Genomic DNA, 27,501 nt, shown 5'->3' on the forward strand with positions numbered 1-27,501 from the left:
GTTGAAACGCGTTACCCATTAAACAACTGCCGACTTTCGGCTCCCCCCAGGCCCTGGCAAACATCATTCTACTTTCTGCTTCTGTGAGTCTGACTCCTTTAGATACCGCGTATAAATAGAATCATACGGTCATTGTCCTTCTGTGTCTGGCTTATTTCATTTAGCATAATGTCCTCAAGTTTCTTCCATACTGTAGCATTTGCCCAGGAAAAAAAAAATCTTGCTTTTTACTATAACACAATATTATAATCATTTCCCCATCCCATAAGACATTTGCGGTACGCGGGCCTCTCACTGTTGTGGCCTCTCCCGTTGCGGAGTACAGGCTCCGGACGCGCAGGCTCAGTGGCCATGGCTCACGGGCCCAGCCGCTCCGCGGCATGTGGGATCCTCTCGGACCGGGGCACGAACCCGTGTCCCCTGCATCGGCAGGCGGACTCTCAACCACTGCACCACCAGGGAAGCCCTCATAAGACATTTTTTAAGGTTGTATAATATTCCATTTTATGGGTAAACCATAATATATTTGATCATGCCATTGTGGGATATTTAAGAATGGTGCTTGTTTGTTGGAACTCAGAGTTGCCCTCTGCTGGTTATCAGACCTATTCCACCCCGACCCTCACCCTCACTGGCATCCGAAGTCATTTTCTCTGAGTTGACAGGTACACAGGAGGTTGGATCTATAAGGACACAGTTTAGGAATCAGAACCTGGGGATAGAGATTGAAGTGGAAGCCATTGAGGTGGAAGATGGCAGCAGGTTGTCAGTTTCCTAGCCCTGCCCCAGCCTGATTTAAGACTGAGGGGGAGGGGAAGGGGAGAAAGAGAGAGAGAGAGAGAAAGAGAGGTAGGTAGATGTAGGCAGATGGAGCTCTTTTCATGCCATAGTTTGTGGGACTCAGACTCTAGGGTGATAAGAACAGAGGGCTCAGAGTGACGCTGTGGCCCTGGGCAGTGTCCCCCTAGAAAGGGAATCTGCATCATTGCTGAAGACAGCTGCAGCAGAGGCAGTGTCCGGACACTACTGCACCAGTCAGAGTCCCCAGAAAAGGCAGGCCCGCTGGTGTGCTGAGCCGTTGTCACCCAGTTGTTAAAACACTGGGAGCTGGTCATCAGCCACGGTGCGAGTATTTATACCACGGAAATCTACAAGCATTGCAAATCAGGACGTTTGTTTTTTGGAGAGCCGGTTTTCCAGCACACCACTTCAGAGGGCACACAAATTGGGAGATTCAAGGAGGTCTTAGGAACTATTGCAAAAGTGTGGGCAGGGTGTAGGGAAGCACAGGGAATAGTGCAGTACCCTGGGGGCTGGTCACGATGGGCTGGGGGAGGAGGGAAGGGGGCTGTGTAGGCATCAGAAATAGAGTCTCCTTGAGAGGGGTACCTCCAGCCTGAGACCCTCAGGGGGCAGCTGGGTAATGAAGAGCTGACCTCGCTGTCCGGAGACCTGTCTTCTGATCTTCACAGCCCCACTGACTGAATGTAGTTGGTAGATTCGATGTAGTCCTATGGTTAGCCTCCAGGGCAGAGAACAGTCTGGAGAAGAGTGGGAGTGGGTCTGGGGGTCACACAGGAGGATATGAGTCCATCTCCCCTAGGTGACTTTTGGGCGGGAGAACCAACAAGCAGGTGGGAGCAAAGGGTGCCTAAGTACATGGGGGAGTCCCTGCAACCCCCTAAGAATACCTGTGGGAGTCGGGTGAGAGCTCTGAGCTGAAGCATTAGTAAATCACAATAAATGCGGCTCATTTGTACCTCCAGCGGATGACAGCCGCACTCAATATTCTTTGCATATAATTTTTGCCCATTTCTGACTATTTCCCTAGAATAAAGACCAGGCCTCCAAGCAACAGTTCTAGAGCAACAGATTTCTACATTTTTAAGATTTTGATACTTACGGTATATATTTTTCCAGAACATTCATACCAATTGATAAATGTGTGTACACAGCCAGCACACGAGAGTGGTAGATTCCACACATCTTCACCAATACTTGACACTATTAAATTTAGAAATAGTCTCCTTTTGAGAATTCCCTGGTAGTCCCGTGGTTAGGACTCAGCGCTTTCACCGCAGTGGCCTGGGTTCAGTCCCTAGTCAGGGAACTAAGATCCTGCAAGCTAAGATCCTGCAAATTAAGATCCTGCATGGCGCAGCGGGGGAAAAAAAAAAACATAGAAAGAGTTGCCTCTTGGCTAGGTGAAAAATCTTTAGTTCCAGTTTTAATTTGCTTTGCTTAAATTACTAGCAAAGTTAAACAGTTCTTCATATTTTTATTGGAAACGAAAATTTTATTTGTCCCAAATTTCCTTTTTTAAAGATTTAAAAGAAAAGAACCTATGAAAGCAATTAGCACAGCACCAGCACACAGCGAACTCCTGTCCCTGTTGGTTTACAGTTCACTCCTTCCCACAGTCATTGACATCACATTCATGACTTGTCTACTGTGTGTGGTCAGGGGTGAACAGGATGTCTGGACTCTCCTTTTTTCTGGCAAGATTCAGGGCCTCAACCTGCATCAGCTGCTTTCAGTGACACCTGTCAGGATGGAGTCCAAAGACTGAATGACATGCCCTCACCCACTGCCTTCCACCTCCCTGCATGGTGGGGGGCTTTGAACTGTAAACAGATTATTCCCACCCCGTTTGCTGAGTCATAGAATGTCAGCCCTCCAAGGGCCCTCAGAGACCATCTAGGTCATCAGCTATCTGCATGTGTAAGGTTTTCCATTTACAAATTAATAGAGGCAAGTTTTAGAGAATCTGATAAATACAGAAAGGTGAAAAGGAGAAGCAATGAAGGCCCAGCATCTTGAAGAAAATACTTTCAAAATATTGGTGGATTCTATTCTACAGATAGATGCGAATGCTTTCTAAAAGTCAATTTAGGAATGCACTGTATAATTTTAAATAAGTTCTTTTTTTAAATAGAAACACTTTCCCTTTTAGGTAATATTTTACAAAATGATGTGGCATGTCTATAATAGTTCATCATACAGATATGCCATAAAGTGTTGATTTTCTTATTAGGAGAAATCTAGGCTAGTTTCAAGTCTTTGTTGTTATTAGCTATTCTCTAATGATGATCTTTGAACTTTAATCTTTGCTCACTTCTCTGATTCTTCCAAAAAATTTCTAAAAGCAGGGATCGGGGTCAAAGAATATTATGCTTTGAAAGCCCTTCTCTTTTCCTGGAAGTGTAGGATCCTATAAGATACGAACTTCCCTTCTATTGGTAAGCCATATGAACTCAGAGAGGGGAAGTGACTTACCCAAAGCCACACAGCTTTGATGGAGCAGGAATTGGAACTATGGTCTTTCTCTACAGCCTCTGGTAAATATCAGAACCTAGCCTGGAGCCCATAACTCCTGACTCCCGGGCCATGTGCTTGCCTTACTTCTCTGCTGTAGGTTATTTCTCTACCCATAAGGAACACTCTCAATTACTGAGCGCTAACACGTGTCAGGCACTGAGCTGAGCACTGGAATCTAGTATCTCATTTGATCCTGATCCTATGATGTAAATACTGTCATTATCCTCATTTTGTAGATGGGGACACTGAGGCAGAGACAGTGTCCGAGACAAGCGGAGACCTACTTGTCTGAGGTCACAGTGCTGGTAACTCACAGAGCCTCCTGGTTAAGCAGGGTGGTCCAATAGAACTTTCTGTGATGATGGAAAAGTTCTATAAATTCGAGCCATACAATGTGGTAGCCTCTAGTGACATATGGCTATTGTGCCCTTGAAAAGTGGCTCACATGAGTGGGGAACTAAATTTTTAATTTTATTTCATTGTAATGAATTTAAATTTAAATAGCCACATGTGACTGGGGCTACCTTACTGAACAGACATCTCCAGAGTCGTAAGCAGCTGGCCACTCCACTGCCCCTGCATGGCCTTTTCTTTGCCATGTCACATCTGCTTTCAGGAAGGTCCTGTGAAGCGTCTCCCAACCCCTTCTGGACCCCAGCCTCGAGAGGGACTCGGAATGGCCTTCCCGAAGGTCCAGGGACTCACATCCCTTTGCCTGAGGCTGGTTTTTAGTCTGCCCCAGGCAGACGGTCCCAGTAGCTGCTTCCGCAGGCATTTAAAAAGAGATGCTGCAGAGAGAGGCTTTTTAATCGTTTTGGTCACACATTAATGAAAATGTATGTCTGTCCTCTTTAAATTGCTCCCACAAAGCTCAAGGTCTACATTTACTCTCAGTGCAAATACTATTATGAGCTTCGTTAGAAACTTCTCTGGGAATTAACAATACAGATTTCAATTGTTCCTGCTCTCTGCGGACACAATCTCCCAGAAGACCTGTCTCTAAGGAGGGAAGTGTGGAGGCATTCAAGGGATGATTTTTTTTTTGTCACCCTTTACTGTCATCATTTACTTTGTGCTGGGCCCTGTGCTAGCCCCTGTGCACACCTCACTGTATTCATTTCCTGGGGTTGTTATAACACGTGACCACAAACTGGGTGGGTGGCTTAAAGCAACAGAAATTTATTGTCACACAGTTCTGGAGGCTAGAAATCCAAAATCAAGGGGTCAGCAGGACCAAGTTCCCTAGGAAGGCTCTAGGGGAGAATCCATTCCTTGCCTCTTCCGGCTGCTGGTGGCTCCAGGCATTCCTTGGCTTGTGGCTGCATCACTCCAATCTCTGCTTCTGTCTCCACATGACCTTCTCCTCTTCTGTCTGTGTCTTCTACTCTCCTGTTTTATAAAGGCTGTCATCAATGGACTTAGAGCCCACACAGGTAACAGGTAAACCAGGATGACCTCAAGATTCTTAATTTAATTTACATGGGCAAAGACCCTTTCACCTCATAAAGCCACATTCACAGGATTCGGGGATTTGGACATGGATATATCATTGTGGGGTGGGAGCACCATTTAAGCCATTATATTCATTTTATTTAATCTATGTAACAGCCCTGAGAGGGAGGTGAAGTAGCCAGGATAGACTAACTGCTGCAACAACCTCAAGATTTTAATGGCTCTCGCCAATAACATTTCTCACCTTTGGAAAGCCCAATATGTATGCTACTGGTTGTACGGCTCCTTTTCTAGGTAAATCGACCAAAAAACAATGCAGGAGGCTGAAAATAAGAAAAGAGTTTATTTGGAGTCTTAAGAATTGCAATTCGGGGGGCTTCCCTGGCGGCGCAGTGGTTAAGAATCCGCCTGCCAATGCAGGGGACACGGATTCGAGCCCTGGTCCGGGAAGATCCCACATGCTGCAGAGCAACTAAGCCCATGCGCCACAACTACTGAGCCCGCGCATCACAACTACTGAAGCCCGCACGCCACGACTACTGAAGGCCACACTCCACAACTACTGAAGCCCGCGCGCCTACAGCCCGTGCTCCGAAACAAAGAGAAGCCACCGCAATGAGAAACCCGCACGCCGCAACGAAGAGTAGCCCCCGCTCGCCGCAACTAGAGGAAGCCCGCGCGCAGCAACAAAGACCCAATGCAGCCAAAAATTAAATAAATTAAAAGAATTGCAATTCGGGAGACACAGATTCTGGTGAAACCGAAAGAATGTTCCAGGGAAGAGAAAGAGTCAGCGGCTTGTAAAGACGAAAAGCCACAAGGTTGCTAAAAGTTGCCTGGTGAGAATTGTGCTTGACTTTGATGCAAGTCAGGAAATGTCTGTCTTTAAGGAATCACGAGTTAGTTTAGGGTATGAGTCCAATAAGCAGACGGACTTTCACAAGTTACTTTAGGGTAAGAGTTTGGAAAGTATCTTGTTTCTGGCAGATGTTCTGGATGACTTCATTAGGACAATAAGTGGTCGAAAGGTCAGATTCCATCCAGGCTGCTATGTATATAAATCACACTTCCTTAATGGCCTCCTGAATCCCCTTTAGAGAGCTCTCTTAGCAATACTGACTCCATTTTTATTTTATTTTTCTACAGCTGGCTGCCAGGGGAATCAGGCCCCTTACATCTTGTGGCTCCACTGTCTTGTGGCCTTGAGGTCACCTTGGAGTTATCCAGCTGGTAGACTGCAGGGAGGGAGTGGGTACAGAGAGAGAATGTGGATGATTGAATATATGATACTTAACCACCTTGGCCTGGAAGTGACATGCAAGACTTATCCTTACATTCCATTTGTGGAGACTAGTCACATGGTCCAACCCAGCTGCAAGGGAGCCTGGGAAATGTAGTCTTGGATGAGCATCTATGTGTATGCCAGGAATAAGATTGATAACATTTATCTACGCGGACCTCCCATTCCTTCCCCACCCCCCAAATAGTCAGCCCTTTGTCCTTGACTCTCAGATTCTCCTCCCCTCCTCCTGCCTGTCCCTCTGGAGAAGGGAGAGAGAGAGAGCTGGCTTTAGAGAGGCAGAGAGGTAACACAGAGCTAAGAGCTGGAAAGGGAGGGTGTGGCAGAAAGAGAGAAAATCCATGTGGGCCAGGTGTCCTAGAAAATTCTCTCTGGTTTGACATGTCAGATGTTTGGAGCAGCTTTGGTTAGGAAAAACTCAGGAGCAAAGGAAAAGCAGAGGTGTAACTGTGAATTGTGAATGGTATCCACTTTTACGCGTTTAAAGGAGAGCAGTGAATTTCTTTTTAATTTGTTTGAATTCCTTTTGTTTGCTGGACAGCATCTCTTGACTTCAACTCCATATGAAGGAGCTGGGCGGTGGATAGCGTGACCATAGGTCCCTGTTAGCCCTGGACAGCCCCTGTTGACTGTAGTCAGCCCCTTTTACTCCCCGAAATGTCCCCGTTTGAACAATAAATGATGTGGTCACCCTAACTTTGGCTTTTGAGTGTGTAGGTCTCACCCACAAGACCAAGTACTTCCCTAGGGCACAGGCTGTGGCTAGTTCATCTCTGAATGTCCAGCCTACACCCCCGGCCCTGGAGCATAGAGGTGCCAAGAAATGAATGCAGGAGCCAAGAAGGGCAGAGCTGGGGTTTGGGTCCAGGCCTTTATACTCCAAATGCCAGGCTTATCCTGCTGTGCCAGCTCTCCTTCTGGAGCTCTCCAAACACAGGGAAACAATTCAAGGTAACCAGGGGCATGGGGCTGCTTGCATTGTATGGACTGAGAATGCCACAGGGATTCAGAGAGGGGAGCTAAAGATGGCTGCCAAAAACAGACAACAGTTCCCAAGCTTCTCACTTCAAAACCCACAAGGGAGAGGCTGAGGGGGCCTGGGGGCAGCCCTCCAGAACCCACCATCCTGGCCCTGCAGTGGAGGACACAGCTCAAGTTTCCTCCCACATCTGCCAAAGGCAGGAGATTGATGATGAGGTCCCAATTCTGAACAGGGATATGCCAGAGAGGTTTGAATTAGAACTCTCCAGAGAGGAAAATTCAGCTCCTATTTTCACTTTTTAAAATGTGCCTTTGTTTTTCACTGTAAATAGCTTAAGCAGAGTCTTGTAATTTTGAAACAACTAATTTTTTAAATTACCTGTAATCCTACCATTTAATAAATCCACTATTTTTGCACCTTGGAATCTTTCCATCCAGGATTGTTTTTCCTTTCTAAATGGTTTTTCTGTACATAGGAATAAGCATAGGCTGGTGTATCAGGTATCCATTGCTGTGTAACAAACCACCCCCAAATTTAGCAACAGCAGTGGCTCATGATTCTGCTCGATGTTTCTTCTGGTCTGGGCTGGGCTTGGCTGATCTCAGCTGGCTCACTCATGCTACCTGCAGTCAGTGACCCTGTAAGGCCTCTCTTATGTTGCATGGTTGGCTGGCTATCAGCTGGGGTGACAGTGGGTGACTATGGCATGTGTTTCTTAGTAGCTTAGATGAGCCTGTTCTCATGGTGCTGGTTCCAAGAGCAGTAGGAAAAGCAGAAGCTGCAAATATTCTCAGGGCCGAGGATTGGTGTCCTGTGCTGTGCAATTATTTCATTTTCTATTAGTCCAAGCAGATCAAAGGCCAGCCCAGATTCAAGGGAGAAAGGAAAGACTACTGGAGGACCTACAAAATATTCTTCTTTGGGCTACACTGTTAGCTCTGTGGTCCTCGTACAAAATGGTGGACCATTTTACAATCTAACACAATTGCGTAGAGTTTTATACTCTTCTAATTTTAATTAATTTATTTTTTAACATCTTTATTGGAGAATAATTGCTTTACAATTGTGTGTTAGTTTCTCCTTTATAACAAAGTGACTCATTTACGCATATACATATGTCCCCATATCTCTTCCCTCTTGCGTCTCCCTCCCTCCCACCCTCCCTATCCCACCCCTCTAGGTGGTCACAAAGCACCGAGCTGATCTCCTTGTGCTATGCGGCTGCTTCCTACTAACTATTTTACATTTGGTAGTGTATATATGTCCATGCCCCTCTCTCACTTTGTCCCAGCTTACCCTTCCCCCTCCCCACGTCCTCAAGTCCATTCTCTACGTCTGCATCTTTATTCCTGTCCTGCCTCCAGGTTCCTCAGACCTTTTTTTTTTTTTAGATTCCATATATATGTATTAGCATATGGTATTTGTTTTCCTCTTTCTGACTTATTTCACTCTGTATGACAGTCTCTAGGTCCATCCACCTCACTACAAATAACTCAGTTTCGTTCCTTTTTATGGCTGAGTAATATTCCATTGTATATATGTGCCACATCTTCTTTATCCATTCATCTGTCGATGGACACTTAGGTTGCTTCCATGTCCTGGCTATAGTAAACAGAGCTGCAATGAACATTTTGGTACATGACTCTTTTTGAACTATGGTTTTCTCAGGGTATATGCCCAGTAGTGGGATTGCTGGGTCATATGGTAATTCTATTTTTAGTTTTTTAAGAAACCTCCATACTGTTCTCCATAGTGGCTGTATCAATTTACATTCCCACCAACAGTGCAAGAGGGTTCCCTTTCTCCACACCCTTTCCAGCATTTATTGTTTGTAGATTTTTTGATGATGCCCACTCTGACCAGTGTGAGATGATATCTCATTGTAGTTTTGATTTGCATTTCTCTAATAATGAATGATGTTGAGCATTCTTTCATGTGTTTGTTGGCAATCTGTATATCTTCTTTGGAGAAATGTCTCTTTAGGTCTTCTGCCCGTTTTTGGATTGGGTTGTTAGTTTTTTTGATATTGAGCTGCATGAGTTGCTTGTATGTTTTGGAGATTAATCCTTTGTCAGTTGCTTCATTTGCACATATTTTTTCCCATTCTGAGGGTTGTCTTTTCATCTTATTTATGGTTTCCTTTGCTGTGCAAAAGCTTTTAAGTTTCATTAGGTCCCATTTGTTTATTTTTGTTTTTATTTCCATTTCTCTAGGAGGTGGGTCAAAAAGGATCTTGCTGTGATTTATGTCATAGAGTGTTCTGCCTATGTTTTCCTCTAAGAGTTTTATAGTGTCTGGTCTTACAATTAGGTCTTTAATCCATTTTGAGTTTATTTTGTGTATGGTGTTAGGGAGTGTTCTAATTTCATTCTTTTACATGTAGCTGTCCAGTTTTCCCAGCACCACTTATTGAAGAGGCTGTCTTTTCTCCACTGTTTGTTCTTGCCTCCTTTATCAAAGATAAGGTGACCATATGTGTGTGGGTTTATCTAAGGGCTATCTATCCTGTTCCATTGATCTATATTTCTGTTTTGTGCCAGTACCATACTGTCTTGATCACTGTAGCTTTGTAGTATAGTCTGAAGTCCAGGAGCCTGATTCCTCCAGCTCCGTTTTTATTTCTCAAAATTGCTTTGGCTATTCGGGGTCTTTTGTGTTTCCATACAAATTGTGAAATTTTTTGTTCTAGTTCTGTGAAAAATGCCAGTGGTAGTTTGATAGGGATTGCATTGAATCTGTAGATTGTTTTGGGTAGTAGAGTCATTTTCACAATGTTGATTCTTCCAATCCAAGAACATGGTATATCTCTCCATCTATCTGTATCATCTTTAATTTCTTTCATCAGTGTCTTATAATTTTCTGCATACAGGTCTTTTGTCTCCTTAGGTAGGTTTATTCCTAGATATTTTATTCTTTTTGTTGCAATGGTAAATGGGAGTGTTTTCTTAATTTCACTTTCAGATTTTTCATCATTAGTGTATGGAATGCCAGAGATTTCTGTGCATTAATTTTGTATCCTGCTACTTTACCAAATTCATTGATTAGCTCTAGTAGTTTTCTGGTAGCATCTTTAGGATTCTCTATGTATAGTATCATGCCATCTGCAAACAGTGACAGCTTTACTTCTTCTTTTCCAATTTGGATTCCTTTTATTTCTTTTTCTTCTCTGATTGCTGTGGCTAAAACTTCCAAAACTATGTTGAATAATAGTGGTGAGAGTGGGCAACCTTGTCTTGTTCCTGATCTTAGTTGAAATGCTTTCAGTTTTTCACCATTGAGGATGATGTTGGCTGTGGGTTTGTCATATATGGCCTTTATTATGTTGAGAAAAGTTCACTCTGTGCCTACTTTCTGGAGGGTTTTTGTCATAAACGGATGTTGAATTTTGTCGAAAGCTTTCTCTGCATCTATTGAGATGATCATGTGGTTTTTCTCCTTCAATTTGTTAATATGGTGTATCACGTTGATTGATTTGTGTATATTGAAGAATCCTTGCATTCCTGGGATAAACCCCACTTGATCATGGTGTATGATCCTTTTAATGTGCTGTTGGATTCTGTTTGCTAGTATTTTGTTGAGGATTTTTGCATCTATGTTCATCAGTGATATTGGCCTGTAGTTTTCTTTCTCTGTGACATCTTTGTCTGATTTTGGTATCAGAGTGATGGTGGCCTCGTAGAATGAGTTTGGGAGTGTTCCTCTCTCTGCTATATTTTGGAAGAGTTTGAGAAGGATAGGTGTTAGCTATTCTCTAAATGTTTGATAGAATTTGCCTGTGAAGCCATCTGGTCCTGGGCTTTTGTTTGTTGGAAGATTTTTTTTTTTTGTGGTACACAGGCCTCTCACTTCTGTGGCCTCTCCCGTTGCGGAGCACAGGCTCCGGACGCACAGGCTCAGTGGCCATGGCTCACGGGCCCAGCCGCTCCGCGGCATGTGGGATCTTCCCGGACCAAGGCACGAACCTGTGTCCCCTGCATCGGCAGGCAGACTCTCAACCACTGCGCCACCAGGGAAGCCCTATTGGAAGATTTTTAATCACAGTTTCAATTTCAGTGCTTGTGATTGGTCTGTTCATATTTTCTATTTCTTCCTGGTTCAGTCTTGGAAGGTTGTGCATTTCTAAGAACTTGTCCATTTCTTCCAGGTTGTCCATTTTATTGGCGTATAGTTGCTTGCAGTAATCCCTCATGATCCTCTGTATTTCTGCATATACTCTTCTAATTTTTAGTTTAACATTGTACTATAATCATTTTCCCTTATCTATACAAAGTCTTCATGACAATATTTTTACTGTCTGCATGACAGTTAGAAGGCAGAGTACAATTTACTCCACTATCTCAATTTTATGTCCAAATTGTTCAACATAAAGATTACTTCCCTTTCTCCAAGTTATAAATAAGGCTGCACAGAACATCTTTATGCAGGTAGCCATTTCTGTAATTTTGATCGTTTCCTTGGAATAGATTCCAAGAAGTGGAGCCAAAAAAGTATAAATGATTTTTAATATTCTAGGTACTTATCATCAAGAGGCATGGCAAAGGAGTGCTGCTTTGCCTCCAAGGGCAAAGATGAGTGAGATTTTCAGCAGCCACCTGGATGCAAGCCTTCCTGCAGGGCCTCCCAGCTTCCCGTGGCTCCTCTTCCTTTCTGGTTGGCCAGGCCGGGAGCTGGAATGAAGCACCGGCTGAGCAGGCCCTTCCTTGGGCTCCAGTGTTAGCTCTGTGGTCGGTGGCTGAGGGTCAACCTTGTGGTGGACACAAACTGACTCAGGGCCCTGCAATCTCTTACCTCTTGTCTGTCAGGATAGTGTGTCTCCTGGACCAGTGACATTAACCACCTACACCCTGAGCGGGAGAGCAGGTGGGACTGCCAATGACCTCCCATACCAACCGGCTCTGCCAACCCCTCCCACGTGCGTATGAGGCCCCTGCTCATCCATGATTCCAAGTGATCCTCATGGAAACCCCACACGCTTAGCAACACTGAGGTTGGTCCCACATCCAGATGGAGTCTCGGGGCTCAAAGTGCCCCCACCTCCCGTGGGGGGAAGTTGCTGGGTTCTGAGGGTGTGCCTGGTGGTCTGAGGGTCGCACCACAGACCAGCTAAGAGAGGCAGAGCCTGTATGTGATGGCATGTTGCTAAGGGGGGCCCAGCAGGCCCTGTGGTTAAGGACCTCAGGCTGGATCTCTTTCTCTATCACGTTGTGTGATGAGAGAGATGGGTTTGCAGGTGTTTCCCCACAACTAAAGAGGGAGCAGTTGATGTAAATGAGAGGAACATTTATAGATTTAAGGAAGGGCAGGAATTTAGAAAGAAAGATAAAGATAATAACTGTGCTGACTGACACTTTAATTTTTCTCCTATTAACGAGGGTAACCCAAAAAAACTTTTTAAAACATACCATGGAAAGAAAGAGGTTAAAAAAAATCATCCACAATCACACTCCTCGATCAGAGCAACTATCGTTAGGTTTGTGAGTTCTCTTCTAGGTTGCTTCCCACCTCCCGCCCGGACTTTTTTCTCTTGTAATGCATCTTTTTCAAAGCTCTTTCCCACACTCTGATTTTCTGCACCCAGTGTGGGAGGTTGGACAGGTAACATCTTCTCCTTTGAACAGGTGAAAAAAGGAGGTCCAGGGAGGCGGCGAGGCCCTCAGCTAACATGTGAAGGAGCCAGACTTCACCTGTCCAACTCCAGGGCCGGGGCCAATGCCCTTTAATAATAAAGGTCTGCTCCAGCCCAGGTACTTGGCATTCACTTTCCTATATAATCCTCACAACAACTGTGCAATGGGTACTGTCATCACTCCCATTTTACAGATGATAAAACTGAGGCTTAGTGCTGGAAAGTAACTTGCCCAAGGTCACACAGTTAGGATATCTATAGCAGGGATTTGGACAGGGAGTGGCCTGTCTCCAGAGCCCATGGTCTTAAACCTATGCCCACCATGTCTGCCTGCATGGTGAGATCCATATGTCCTCTCATGGTCTTCGGGGTCCTCCAGGACCTGGCTTTTGTTCACCTTTTCCCTTATTGCTCCCTGCTTCCCACGAGGCCCCTCCACTCCCACTAAACTGAACTGCTCTCAGTTCCCCCAGTGCTCTGTGCTCTACCCAAACATCTAGGCTACTATTGCTAATAACGTGCACCTCCCCCCATCCTTCAGGTGGCTTAAAAGCTACCTCTTCCAGGAAGCCTTCTCTGACCACTTCCCAGACAGGAGGGGCACCCTCCTCTGGGCTCTCACAGAGGCCGCATTTCCCCTGCCACAGTACCTGGCCTGGGCTGAAACTGCTGGCTGCACTGTCTCCATAACAGACTGTGAGGTGTGGAGTCTTGCCCCCTGGACTGTCTTCAGCATTTAGCCAGATGCTGTGGGGAAGCCTGTCCTGAGAATGTCCTCTTCTTCCCCCTTCATGATGGGGTGCTAGGTGGGACCCGGTCCTGAGGGCAGGATGCAGCCCTTTAATGGTCTCCAGCACCCATCCTCCTCTGCCTTCTCTCTTCCCCTCAGCCTCTCCTGTCCAGAATTTGGGACCCAATTCCAGGCTGCCCCTGCCCCAACCATGTCCCTTTGGCTTCCCCAGGTCTGAAGCAGCTTTCTCCTCCAACCAATGGTTTACAAAGATTTTTCTGAGGAGCACCAGTCCTGCATAAGATGGTTCCTTGGTCCAAAGTTTTGGGAAACCCTGCCTAACTGATTTCTTTGATATCCACCTATTAATGCTTTGGAAATCAGCACCTGTTTCATTTGATACATATGAAATGTGAAAATGTTTATTTCCTGGGAAAGTTATTATGAAATAAATGGGGCATCTTACAACCAATGGCATTTTGTAATGAAGGAAATGCGGTATGGAAGGTGTCAGGCAGGTTAGGAGAGTAAAGGTCCTGACAAGTCCTGCAGCAGAGAAACAAAATTAACAGTGCTGAGCCCAATGCTTCACAAATGAACTCTAACTCCTGAATATTTTTTAAAAGACATAATAACACTCCAACGAACTACATTTCTAGAAAATGCACTTTGGAAAGCATTCCCCACAATATTTATCATCTATGGAGCCTATTTTAGGATCCACCTTGTGTTGTTTCTCTGATCGTTTCACATTTGCTAATCTTGCCTTCTTGCCTAGACCACATGCTTCCTGAGGGCAGGGCAAGCTTCATAGAAATCACTGATACATCAGAAAAGTGATGCCCCAGAAATACACTGCTGCTCAGAATACGGCCTCGTCCTCCGCAGGGTAGTGAGAGTGACCTTCACCAGGAAGGAAGTAGACCTTCAAAGGTGAGGGCCTTGTTGAATCACATCTTGTTTGGCTGCTTGACTTAAGGCAAGTTCCTTAATCATTCTGAGCCTCAGTTTTCCCATCTGTAAACTGGAAGAATAACAGTTTCTAGCTTCCAGGGTAGATTAGGGGAGATAAATATGGGTAGAGCCCTTGGAACCACTCAAGAGATAAGAGCTCCTATCAAGAGATAAGAGCTCCTATCAAGAGATAAGAGCTCTGATGCTAGCTGTTGCTGTCATTTTGTTGTTATTGTCATCTTGAAATCCCCCAGTAGTCAGTGGCGGACGGTATTAATTGGAGGAGGAAATTGTTAGATGAAAGGGGGTCACTGGATAACAGAAGGAGATTAGAATTATTGGCCGGCAGACAGCTGCTTATGGAAGAGTCACCGGCTGGAGGGACCTCCATTGAATAGGCGGCCACTGCGGGGAGAGAGTCACTTGCTGTGCGCTCACTCATTATTCCTCAGGGCATCTGCAGGGCTCAGCCAGACCCTCATCTGTAATCTGCTCTTGACCAAAGCTGACCGAATGAGCTCTTTGTCATGTAACACAATAGGAGCGAGGGTGTGAGCAGAATTATTCTGCGCCCAAACTCCGAGAGTAGAAGAGGCCCTGTCAGAACTACATTTGTCCCTAGTGGTGACCCCAGGAACTGCAATGTGGACCAGTCAAGGAAAACGTGGTAAAATTCCAAATGTTTCATTTTGGTTTGGTCTGGTTTGGTAGTTCTTACTGGGGCAAAGGAAGAATTGTATTTTCAATGCCCCATGGCTCCTTGAAGAAAGCATTCACCGCTGTCACCGCAGCCCTTGTCAAAAAGTCTCCATTGTAAACAAAAAAGAGAACACAGAGAGAGAGAAGCAGAGTGAAGCTTCGTTCAGCCTGTAGGTCTCTGGGTGTGAGAAATTTAAATAGAAATGAAGGCATTAGGGGGAGAGTCTGACTGCTCTGAAGCATTTCACTCCTGGAGCAGCTGGGCTCTGGAAGGCGGGCGAGCCTGGCCTCACTAACAGCGCACACTGCCCTGGGCGCATAGGTGAGGGCCTGCGGGCCTGGGGAGCGGGGGCACAAGGGGTGGCTGGTGAGGTAGGTAGGTTTGGAGGTGTGAGCTGCCCGCATAGCTGAAGAGGTAGGGGAACAGAGCGGGGGTAGACTCTGTTCCAGGCAGCCAACGATCACAGCTGCTCGTTTCAGACTCAGCGGTATTACTAACGCACCCAGCTCACCCAGGCATTGGGAAGCAGGACGGAAACTCTGGTCCATCTGGTGCCTAAGACCATGCCTTTCCTTTTCCACCGTGTCGTCTGCTGGAGTTGACATCTCAAACTGGACGGCATCATTCAGTGCCCTCCTCGGCAGGGAACAGGCTCCTAGCCCACACAAATCCATATGGAGACTCTCTGAGGACCTGCCTTTAGGATCGTGAGACCCCAAGGAGTCGCCCTCAGGATTTAGAACCTGGGTTCTCGAGGTGTGCATGAACTTGCCTGCCCCGTTGCTCTTAGCAAACCTACAAGAACGAGTCAGTCTCCGTCCCCCGGTTTGCTCACGGCTCCAGTGACGCAGGAGCAAAAGAGCACCGAATGAGCTCGGCAGAGGCAGGGTTGTACAGGAGTTGTGCACACAGAATCCGGAGCCGGTGTGAGTTCGGATCCCCTCTCTGCCACCAGGGCCACCATGCAGTGTTGGGTAGGTTATGCCCAGAGCAAGGGCTCCCGGCCAAGAGAGTGCCGGCGCCCGGTGCTCCTGTCACCAGGTCCCCGGGCCTCTACCCAAAGAACAAGGGGTCTTACATCAGTTCCAGAAAAGACCCACGTGCACCAGCCATGACCATCTGCTGCTGGGAGCTAGGTTATCTGGCTGAGTTGTGTTCCCTCGTTGTGCCTCAATACCTTCACCTGAAAAACGGAAAAAATAATATATTTCTCAAACGTGTTGTTGTGAGGCGTCGAGGGCTGGTTGCCCAGAAAGCATTTAGAACAGTGTCTAAAGCGTAGGAAATGCTCAAAGAGCGTGGTAAGTATCTGAAGGATTAGCCATGGTACCTAACCAGCATTTTTAAAGGATAGTTTTGCTGGTGGCCAACTTTGAACCCACAGTATTATCCAATTTTACATTTTTTGTTCTAAGCTCCAAGGTAACCATCAGAATCCCAGAGAAACCATCAGCGGGCCCATGAGCCCACCAGCCAGCCTGCCTCATCAGCCTGCCCTGTGCAGGTCGGCCGAATCCTTCACACAGGGCACCACCGGCAACACAGGTGCACCTACATGTCCTTCCTACACCCTGAGGTGGAAACAGAAAGCTGGCTTTTTTTTTTTTTTTTAAGCTCATCTTCTGTTTTGGACCAATTAAAAGAAAGACATTTTAATAGCCCTGTGGAAAGGGAACTGACGTTGTTTCCCCAGGCTGCTGTCTGAGCCCAGAGGTCTGGGAGGGATTAATAAAGATGCTATAAATGCAACAGTGGCCCATATGTCTGCGGGCAAAGTGCTCTGGTTTGGGAGGAAGGGAGAAAATTAAATTAAAATGGGAAAATATACGTTATTCGAATGAGGATAGAAAGGAAGAACCCAATGGAGTCTAAAGGAATCTGAGGAAATCTGTCGGCAGGATGTTGAGGTTAGCTCAGCACTGCTGCACAAAGACGTCTGGCAGGTGGTAAACTAGCGCCCCAAACAGAGTCAACTGTTGAGTTTGGTCCCATTCTTCTTACCGATGTCCTATCCATGGGCTTTTAGTGCTGTGGTCCAGGGATGACAGATAGTTGTATTTATCAGACTTTCTCTCAAGGCAATGTACACCGTCACCCACCCAGCAAATGTTAATGAGGCATCTTCTCTGTCCCTGACCTCGATAGGCACTGGTGACTCAGGGATGAGCAGAGCCAGCTCCGGGCCGCCCTCAGGGAGCACTCAGACTCACCATGTGGCCAGTGAGAGGATGAGACTGATTTCCTGTGCCCTCCGTGGGCCGCGGTGCTGGCTCTGGGCAGCATTTACTCACTTCTTCTCCCAGCATCGCCCTCCACCGAGGTGATTATGATGCCTATTTTACAGGTGAGGCAGCTGAGGCGCAAAGAGGTGTGGGAACCGCCACACAGCCAGTTGCGGCAGAGCCAGGGTTAGAACCCAGGGGTGTTGTGACTTTGAAGACTAAGTTCTCACCCACCTTGCAGGCAGCTGTTCTGATAGAAGAGAGCAGAGGAGGAATGTCTGTCTGTCTGTCTGTGTCTGTGTGTCTATGTACACGTGTGCATGTGTGTATGGCAATGGTTCTGAGTCTACCTGAGATAAGCATTCCTGGGAGACTTCCTGGAGGAGGTGAGGTCTACTGGAGTCCTAAAGGAAAGGTCTTGAGTGCCAGGCTAGGGGATTTAGATTTTAACAAGTGTTTTTTGAGCAGAGGTGAGGCATGATCATATCGTCAACAAACCGATATTTAATTAGCAAGTACTATGTGCCAGATAATCTATTAGTCACAGAGAGGGTTGTAGAAATCTAAAATGAGATGTAGTCCCTGCCCTCTCTTAGCTTCAGTCTAGCTGGAGAGATGAAACACTGAAATGTTAAAAAAAAAAAAAAGGATTAGTGACAGTGTTGATAAACTCATGCCAAGTGTCAAACAGCAGGCAGAGACCAAGTGCTGAGGGAGGTCAGAGGGGGCAGCTGACTGGGCTCTGGGCCGATTAAGGTGCCTTCACGTGTAGGTGGAATCCCAGCGGGGTTAGAGGAATTCAGAGGGAGAGATGGGAATGACACCAGAGCCAGGGCCCAGCTTTTCCCATTCTGGGGTCCCGGGCGCTTAGGAGACAGTCTGCCTCTAGCAGGTGCTGATAAGTGCTTGTTGAATGAATCAGTGTTGTGTCCACTGAAAATAAAGGGTATGTGGCTGACAGGTAAGGTGTGACTCTATCAGGGACGGCAGGCCACTGAGCCTCTAACTGCCCACCACGTGCAGTTTAACTGACTTGTGACCCTACCCATCAGATTCACGTCCTTCAGTTTTCAATCTTTCAGTTTTTCCAGGGCCAGACACACATAAGGCCCTCAGGCAATGTGTACTGAAGAGGTGAGTAGGCTCTGTGCCAGGAGCAGCAGCAGGAAATGTGGCCGAAGTCCGTGGGGGCAGATGGAGGAAGCCTGGAATGCCAGGGCTTTCCTGTGAGCAAGGGGTAGCCACCGAGGTCTCTGAACATTCAAGAAGCGGAAGGGAAAACATCAGGGGAAGATTCATCTGGCTCTAAGCAAAATGCACTGAGTGGTGGAAAGGAAAGGGGGAAATGCTGTGAGAGAAGGCTTCAGAAAGTGACTGCTACCACTTAAACTCTGCAAACCCTTTGATCCAGAAATTTGATTTCCGGACATTTGTCCCAAGATCACTGAACAAGCGTGGAAGAAAGCCATTTCCGGAGATCCTTGCTGTGGAGGACAGAGAACACTGGCATGTAGCTCCCTCTAGGGGTGCAGTGGGCGAGCTGGCGTCCGCAACAGGCTCCTTGCTTTTTCTCTTCCCCTCTCGCCTCAAGGCCTGTGCACCAGCTGTTCCCTCTGCCTGGAATGCTTTTCCCACATCTAGTGACGTAACTCTCTCCTTCCCATCTCTGCTCAAGCACCCCCTTCTCAGTGACACCATCCCTGACCAACCTATTCTGTTTTCCTCCAACCCATAATACCTGCCACCCCATGCCCCCTGCTTTGTTTTCCTCCCATCACCTATTGCCATCTGACATACTCTGTATTTCACTTATTTTCTGTCGCCACCATCCCCTACTCACATGCCCACTAACATGTAAAATGCACCAAGTGGAATTGTTATCTCTTTTGCCCACTGCTCTCCCCCAGTGCAGAACAGCACCTGGCACATAGTAAGTGCTCAATAAAGATTTCTGAAGGAATGAAGGAATGATGGGTAGGTAGACATGTGAGTGTGCGGCTTACACATGAGTTCAGCTTGGGCACCAGGGAGGGGGCCAGGGCAGCACCTTGCTACTTCAGGGCTGCAGGGTCACAGCAGAGGGAGGCTGATCCGGGTACCTCAGGGCTCTACTGGTGGGGGGTCAGAAGGCAGAGTTGTGACGGACACTTTGAAATTAATCAGGCCTGACAGGCACCCAATGGGTCCTTTCCTGTCATAATGAAACCTTTCTAAACATAGCCACATGCAATTAAAATGTGACAGCACTTACACTGCAGCTGTGTTGTGCTAGAAAAGACTTCCTGGCCCTAAGTCAGAAGAGATGGACTCACATCCCAAATACCTGCCCATGTCTCTCTCCTGGGCAAGGCCCTTCACTTCTCTGAACCTCAGTCTTCTCCTCTGTGAAAGGGGAATAACACTAGAGGAGCTATTTTGTGGGGTGTCATGAAGATCAAGGAATTAACCGAAATGAGGGATTTGTATAGATTTGAAAAGCACCACACAAATATAACCCGACATTATGTGATTATTATATGAATGAGGCCAGGTTGGACCATAATTAATTTATGAGTGAGGGTGTGTCTGAGGCCAGTGAGGATGAGGCGAGAGTGGTGTGCGGGACAGACAGTGGAAGCTTCCTGGACTTCCGCTACTCAACCTCAGTCCAGAATTACCAATGCGAGTGGTCTTTCTGTAGCCTCATTTTCTTTGTCTTCAGGGTCTGAGTGCAAGCAGAGATCTGAGCTGTTTCAGAGTTTCCTGGGGGAGTAAAACCTCTTGATGTTTTGTTTTCCTTTATTTTGCTTTGTACTTATGCCTGGGAAACGATGAGAAAGAGATAGAAGGAAGGAGATGGGGCTGAGGGACTGAGCCCCTTTCAAGGGAATAATTTATTTAAAGCACAAGGACGGTGACGGTTTGAGCTGGACAAAGGGTGGTGAAGAGGCAGTGCAGTGGTCTACGGAAGGAAGTTTCTAGCCCTACTTGGGTGGCTTTGGGAGAGAACCATCTGTTGGGAACCATCCTGTGCAGGAACTGGGAACTGGTCCTGAAAAGGGGTGGGGAGATTGGGAGGGGGTCTCCACATCGTTCAGTGTCTAGTCCTAGGGCCTGGCTCATTCCTCATGTCTGGTCTGCCCTCAGCTCCAGGGCTCCCATTCCTGCGTTGCCCAGCTCTTTGGATGTGACTCTGTAAACAGAAATATATAAAAATGGTCTGGCTGTGCCCTTGAGCTCCCTGGTCCAGCCTCCCCCTGGGACCTGCCCTCACAGTAAGAAGGAGTCAAAACCCATCAACAAATTCAGAGACAGTCACCTCTCTCTCCTGTGGGAAAACCAACAAACCGCAACATTTACTCATCCGGAATGTTCCCCTGATCTTGTCTAATGTATCCGCAACCATTCTTGAGCTGAGGTTTTATAAAGACAGTTGCACAGTTGAGGATGCGGAATAAATGGTCTAAGGCGAAGAAGAGCCAGAAGGCAAAGATGTTTCATCCTCGTGGTAACTAAGATCTGCTGGCTCCAAGTGCCTAGAGCTCTGCACTGGGAAGAACTGTAAGGCTGGGTCCGGAATTCCGCACATCCAGTCAAGACTGCTGCAATCGATTAGCAATGTCTGCCCCAGGCATGTGTGGGGGAACTGAGGTGTATATGTCATATATAATAGACCCTCCTTATATCTCCCAATCTACTGTGAGACCTGCAATCAACCTAATGACAGTTTTTCCCAAAAGAGTCCATATTCAATATTAAAAAGTGTAGATGTTTGTTATTGGATGGATCCAGGTTTCAAACTTATAAACACAAAATGTGTGTGTGTGTTTGAAAGAAGAAAATTATTATTTGCTATCCCTTCTGTACCAAAATTGGCTTGAGCATTTCAACCAGAAATTCAATGAGCATTCTTTGGAGTATAAATAAATATGTTGAATCTACCCATGCTTTCTCACTCTGGCTGTTTCTTGCTTCTGTGTGCAGCAAAAACAGGAAGAGGTGGAAGTGGGGAGGAGTTTCTCTGATGTGTTGGTAAGGTCTCTAATGTCTGACACATAGTAGGTGCTCAGCAAACACTTGTAGCATGAATTTTGAAGGATGAACTCAGTCTCCGTGTATTTTTCCATGATTCATAAATGTTGTCACTTGAGCTGAATTTCAGTGTAATATGTTATCTACTGTCATATTTTTTCTCTGTGAGCAGACATGAAGGTTGTTAATTGGGATAACGCATGTGGACATTGGTTCGTTGTTTTTCTGAGTGAGGGGATAGACTGGAAAGAGGAGGGATTTTACTGTTAATTATTCCACTTATGTATTTGCTTGTTCATTGTTTGTCTCTCTTTCTCATATTTCCCCTCAGAGGTTCCTCATTCTTGGATCCCTAATCCCATAGCCTAGGATTCTCAACCTCAACTCTATGACATTTGGGGCGAGAGAATTCTCTGTCATGGGGGCCTATCCTGTGCCTTATGTGACGTTTAGCAGTATCACTCACCACTACCTACTAGGTACCAGTAGCAACCATCCCAAGTTGTGACAACCAAAAGTGTCCCCAGACATTGCCAAACGGTCCCTGGGGGACAAAATTTCCCAGATCAAGAACTACTGCTTGAGCCTCTCCAGGAACATGGCTAATTTCTTCTTTTTTGAGCAATTTCAGCATTAATGTCACCCTCTCAGAGAGCCTCTGACCACTTGGTCCAACCCCAGCCTCAGAGCTCAACATCCTACCACCAGGTCTCATTTCTCTGCAGAGCACTTGTGTCTCCCTGTAATTTCCTGGCATAGATGTTGTCTGTTGTTGTCTGCCTGTCCCCACTGGAATATGAGCTCCATCAGGGGCTTTTCTATTGACCGTCTCTCCATCCCAGGGCCCAGAAGTACCTAACACTTAGTAGGCTCTTGATAATCGTGTTGGATGGATAAAGGCAAGGAGGAAGTAATCAAGGAAGGCTCACTTTGGAGGTCACATCTCTATGGCATGAGGTTGTCATCCATGGGAAGTTTGAGGAACAGCATTCCAGACAGAGGGAACAGCCATTGCAAAGCTCTTAGGCCGGAATGGGTTTGGCATGTGGAAGGTTGCTAGAGAGGAGAGGTGGAGGGGGATAGGAGGAGTTGGGCCAGGAACCAAGAAACAGCCTGGGGCTTCCCTGGTGGCTCAGTGGTTGAGAGTCCACCTGCCGATGCAGGGGACACGGGTTCGTGCCCTGGTCCAGGAAGATCCCACATGCCGCAGAGCAGCTAGGCCCGTGAGCCATGGCCGTTGAGCCTGCGCATCCGGAGCCTGTGCTCTGCAACGGGAGAGGCCACAGCTGTGACAGGCCCGCGAACCACAAAAAAAAAAAGAAAAGGAAAGAAACAGCCTGATTAGGGGGCCCGGGAGGCCAGGATGAGAAGTGCAGACTTTATTTTAAAGTGACAGCAAGCCCTCGGAGACCCCCTGGGAGCCCCGAGAGTCAGCCCCTGGCAGACAACTAGCAACTTCTCCTCTCTACCTGTCCTCCAGCCTCAGTATGGACAGGTTGGGGAGGATTCATAAATCTGGTGTGAACTCTTGAGACTAAAGTAAGAGCTGACATGGCCTCCAAACCATATCTCACAATGGGAGAGAGTCCTTCTGTCCGAGAGGCTCAGATGTTTGGGCCACTCTGCTCTCAGACGAAGCTGGCCCCTCTTTGAACCTGCATGGACCTGTCCTTAGTCAGCTATGTAGAAATCACAAATCCAGGAATTGGCAAGGAAGGCCAGGGATTCTCTGCTCTAGCTCCTCAAATATCAGCTTAAAGAAGTGATATGTAGGAAAGAGCATTGAAGAGACTCGTTATTCCCAGGTAAGCCATCCTGGAGCTCTCGGGTCATGTTGATTCTGCCCTGTCAGAGCTGCCTGCCCGGCTTTGTGCTGCAATGCTGTGTCTGGGCTAGTATTGAAGGTCTTTAAGAAAAAAGCTGCATTTCTGCATTTAGTGGGCCACTCAATATCTCCTGCATAAGAAGACTTCTGATGATAATAATAACAGCTAACTTTGTTAGGAATACTTACCAGGCCCCAGGCTCTATTCTAAATGCATCACTCAATAATCACTGAGGACTTCCTTGGTGGCTCAGTGGTTAAGAATCCGCCTCCCAATGCAGGGGACACGGGTTCGAGCCCTGGTCTGGGAAGATCCCACATGCCTCAGAACACCTAAGCCCATGCACCACAGCTACTGAGCCTGTGCTCTAGAGCCCGTGGGCCACAGCTCCTGAGCCCGTGCGCCACAACTACTGAAGCCCACGTGCCCTAGACCCCGTGCACTGCGACAAGAGAAGCCACTGTGATGAGAAGCCTGCGCACCCGAATGAAGAGTAGCCCCCGCTCGCCACAACTAGAGAAAAAGACTGCGCGCAGGAAGGAAGACCCAACGCAGCCAAAAATAAACAAAATTTTTAAAATAGTCATAATAATTCACTGAATCCTCACAGCAAACTTGTAAGGATCATACTATCATCATCACCCCCATTTTACAGATGAGGAAACTGAGGCCCAAAGAGATTAAGTAATTTGCCCAGATTCACTAAGGAGGCTAAACCAGGTTTGGCCCAAAAATCCACATTCGAACCCTTAAATTATATTCTCTTTTTTAAATTAATGCCAAAATATGTCACAACATCTTTTTAAATGAATATACCTTTTGCCTCAGCAATGCCACTTCTAGGAACTGAGCCTAAGGAGGTATAAATATTTAGCTACAGAGATGCAGTGTTGTTTAGAATATAGGACACAAACCGCATCTTTATTAAAGGGGGTTATTTAGGTAAACTGTGGTGCCTTTATATAAAAGAAACGGTTCAAAATGACATCTATGCATATGTGCCAACCTATAAAGACATCTACACTATATATTTTAACAGGAAAGTCCAGAAAAATTGCATTTTTGTAAACAGCGATTTTGTCTGTGCAGTGGGACTCCTAATGATTTTTAATTTCTTCTTTTTGCTGGTCTATAGTTTCTAATTTTCCTACAATGAACATGTCTTACATTTGTAATAAGAAAGAAACCCAGTAAAAGTTATTGAATAAAGGAATAAACAGCCAGAAAGCATTCTCTCCTGAGGAATTAGTGAACATCTTCCCTGACAATAAGGGCTGCGGTTGCTTTTCTGGAAACTTCATTTGTTTCCCAGGGTCTGTTTTCAGCCAATGGGGAGATGACGCAGGTGATCAGAGTAGGAGAGAGCAGGAGGTCGCCTGGACAGGTGGTCGCTTTCAAGGTGTCTGGCTCCACACATCCTCTTGTTTTCTGGGTTCCAGTGACCTCCCCTTCCCAGTGTAGGAGGTAAAGTTCTGCGGCTCTGGCCCAGGTCCTGGACTCTCCCTTGTGTTTTCTCTACACATCACTGACACCTTTGTCATGAGTCCTTTTGTGAATAAACCCTCCTCAAATTACTCAAATTTAGTGCAGCATGTTTCCTGTTGAGAATCTGGCTGATCTTTTTACCCTATTTCACTCTTTCTTCCTGTCCTTAGTCCTCTCAATCTGATCTGTTCATCTTGACCTTGTCTCCTGTCATCTGGTCTTGCCCACCAGACATCTTCATTTGGACAATGTGGGAACTCAGAAAATTCATCCTGCATAACAGGACTTTTTAATCTATTCCCAAACTAAGTTCTCTCTTGCTTTCCATGAGCACCTCTCGACCCACTCCCAACCTCAAAAGCATCTCTGTCTGTCACTCCTTCACATCCTTTCAGTGTCCAAAGCTTATGAAATCAACTTCAGCTCTGTCTTTTCCAAACAACGCTTCACACCATTTCTCCAGCCCCCTCCGTCCTCCAGGCCTCCTGACGGGGCTGCCTTGCTTGCTGTCTCCTCTCCACCTCCTGCCTCGGTCTTTGGTCTGTGTTATGTGTGACTTCTGTCAAAGAGTCCTTAAAAGACAGCTCAGATCCTATCCACTCCCCTACTCAAAAAACGGTGCCAGTGGGACCAAACCCATACACCTCAACCTTCCATCCAGAGCCTTCAAGAACACTTTTCAGCCAGATGTCTCTCTCTCTCACATGCACACCCTCATTAACAATCTTTCCTGAGATCAAACCACTGAGTCTTTTTTTAAATCTTGTGCAATATTTATTTTATATTATACAGTAAAATTTACTTTTTGGCATCCAGTTCTGTGAATTTTAGTAGATGTGTAATTTTGCATAACTATCTGCACAGTCAGGATACAAAACAATTCCATAACCCCAATAACGCCCTTCACACTATTGCTTCATTGTCACACCCTCTCCCCACCCTAAACCTCTAACAACTACTAATCTGTTCTCCATCTCTATAGTTCTGTCTTTTCAAGAATGTCATATAGGGACTTCCCTGGTGGCGCAGTAGTTAAGAATCTGCCTGCCAATACAGGGGACATGGGTTCGAGCCTGGTCCAGGAAGATCCCACATGCCACGGAGCAACTAAGCCTGTATGCCTCAACTCCTGAGCCCACGTGCCACAGCTACTGAAGCCCACACGCTTTGGGGCCTGTGTGCCGCAGCTGCTGAGCCCATGTGCTGCAACTACTGAAGCCCACGCACCTAGAGCCCGTGTTCCACAGCGAGAGAAGCCACCGCAATAAGAAGCCTGTGCATTGCAATGAAGAGTAGCCCCTCCCTGCTCCCCGCAACCAGAGAAAGCCCGCGTGCAGCAGCGAAGACCCAACACAGCCAAAAAAAAAAGAGAAAGAATGTCATATAAAGGAAATGATACAGTAATGTTTCGAAGCTGGCTTTTTCACTTGGCCTAATGCCTTTGAGATTTATCCGAGTTGTTGCATGTAGAAATAGTGCAGTCCTTTTTATTTCCGAGAGGTATTCCATTGTGTGGATGGACCAATCACCGAGCCTTTGCACAAAAAGGCAAAGCCTTTGCTCATGCTGGGTCCTCCCCTGGGTCACTGTCCTCCACATTTCCAGGTGTCCCTCAAAGACTGTTCAAAACTAGCTCGTCCACACACGGTCCCCGACCCTGGTTTTCCTTCCCACAAGGAACCAGTTCCTCCTTCCCCATCCCATAGCCCTTCATGTGCACATCTTTCCTGGAAGAGATCATCTTCCACTGGTCATTTGGGTGAGTGTTTTGGTTGAGACTGTGCTCTCCTTGAGGCCAGTGGCCTTTCTTTTTTGTCTTTGTATCCCATGAACTCAGCCAAATGCCTGGGTCAGAGCCAGTACAAAATCTATGTAGTTATGGAAACAATGGATCTTCCCATTCTACAGTGTAGAGTCATCGTCTGAGCAAATGGAAGAAAAGGAGCTGACACAGAGACAGGACAGCAGAGACGGCCCCGGTTGCAACCTCTGCAAAGGCAAATCACGGCCAGTCCCCAGGAGGGTGTGGAGGCAGAGGCCCCAGAGAGGTATGGAGGTTCCACAGTAGGTGAGGAGCTGTAGATATGACGTCATCAGCCGTAGAGGCAGTAACCAGAGAGGCAGAGGAATAAAGTCAGGTGGAAAAGCAAGTAAATGGCCAATATCCCTTCATGGCCTCCCCAACTTAAATGCTACACGTGGAAGAAGGAAGGAGCTGGATTTGAACATAATTCTGAAATAACCGAATTTACCTGAAAATGACTAGCCTGAATTTTTTCTTCAAGCAGAACTTTGGCTCCGAGTCAGAAAGTACATGGAATTACAGAAAAGAAAGTGATCATCTTGCATATCTGAGTTGTGTGATCTTTTTGTATATAAAATCGTACCCTTACAGTGTATCGGGGGCCAATTATGCATGATCTCTTTTAACTAGAGAGACCATAAAATTTATTGCTTTAACTGGGACAATTCTGAAATAGAAGGAGGTGCTATTAATAGCTGCATAGTGATTCAGGTCTGAGCAAACCATGACTTCTGCTTATACTACAGCAAACCCTCTCAACATTCATATGAGAAGGTGACATTCGTATGCCCATTTGCAAAGCTTAAATGATTAAATCTTGAGTCCAGAATTAACAAGGCGGCCCCAATTCAAGCCAAGTGGTCCTTTTCCAAACCCCATATTTTGCATAGAACCTCAGGCTGGCTCTACCCAGCTCTATCGCCACCCTCCCCTCCACTTTGTTCTCTCTTCTCTGGCAACAGAAATATAATGAGACCACATACATCATTTTAAATTTTCTAGTAGCCACATTAAAAAATAAACAGAAACAGTTGAAATCAGTTTTAACGGTATGTTTTATTTGACCAAATATATCCCAAATAGTATCATTC

Source organism: Tursiops truncatus, chromosome 3, assembly GCF_011762595.2.
Source record: "Tursiops truncatus isolate mTurTru1 chromosome 3, mTurTru1.mat.Y, whole genome shotgun sequence".
In the NCBI taxonomy this organism is placed as follows: Eukaryota; Metazoa; Chordata; class Mammalia; order Artiodactyla; family Delphinidae; genus Tursiops; species Tursiops truncatus.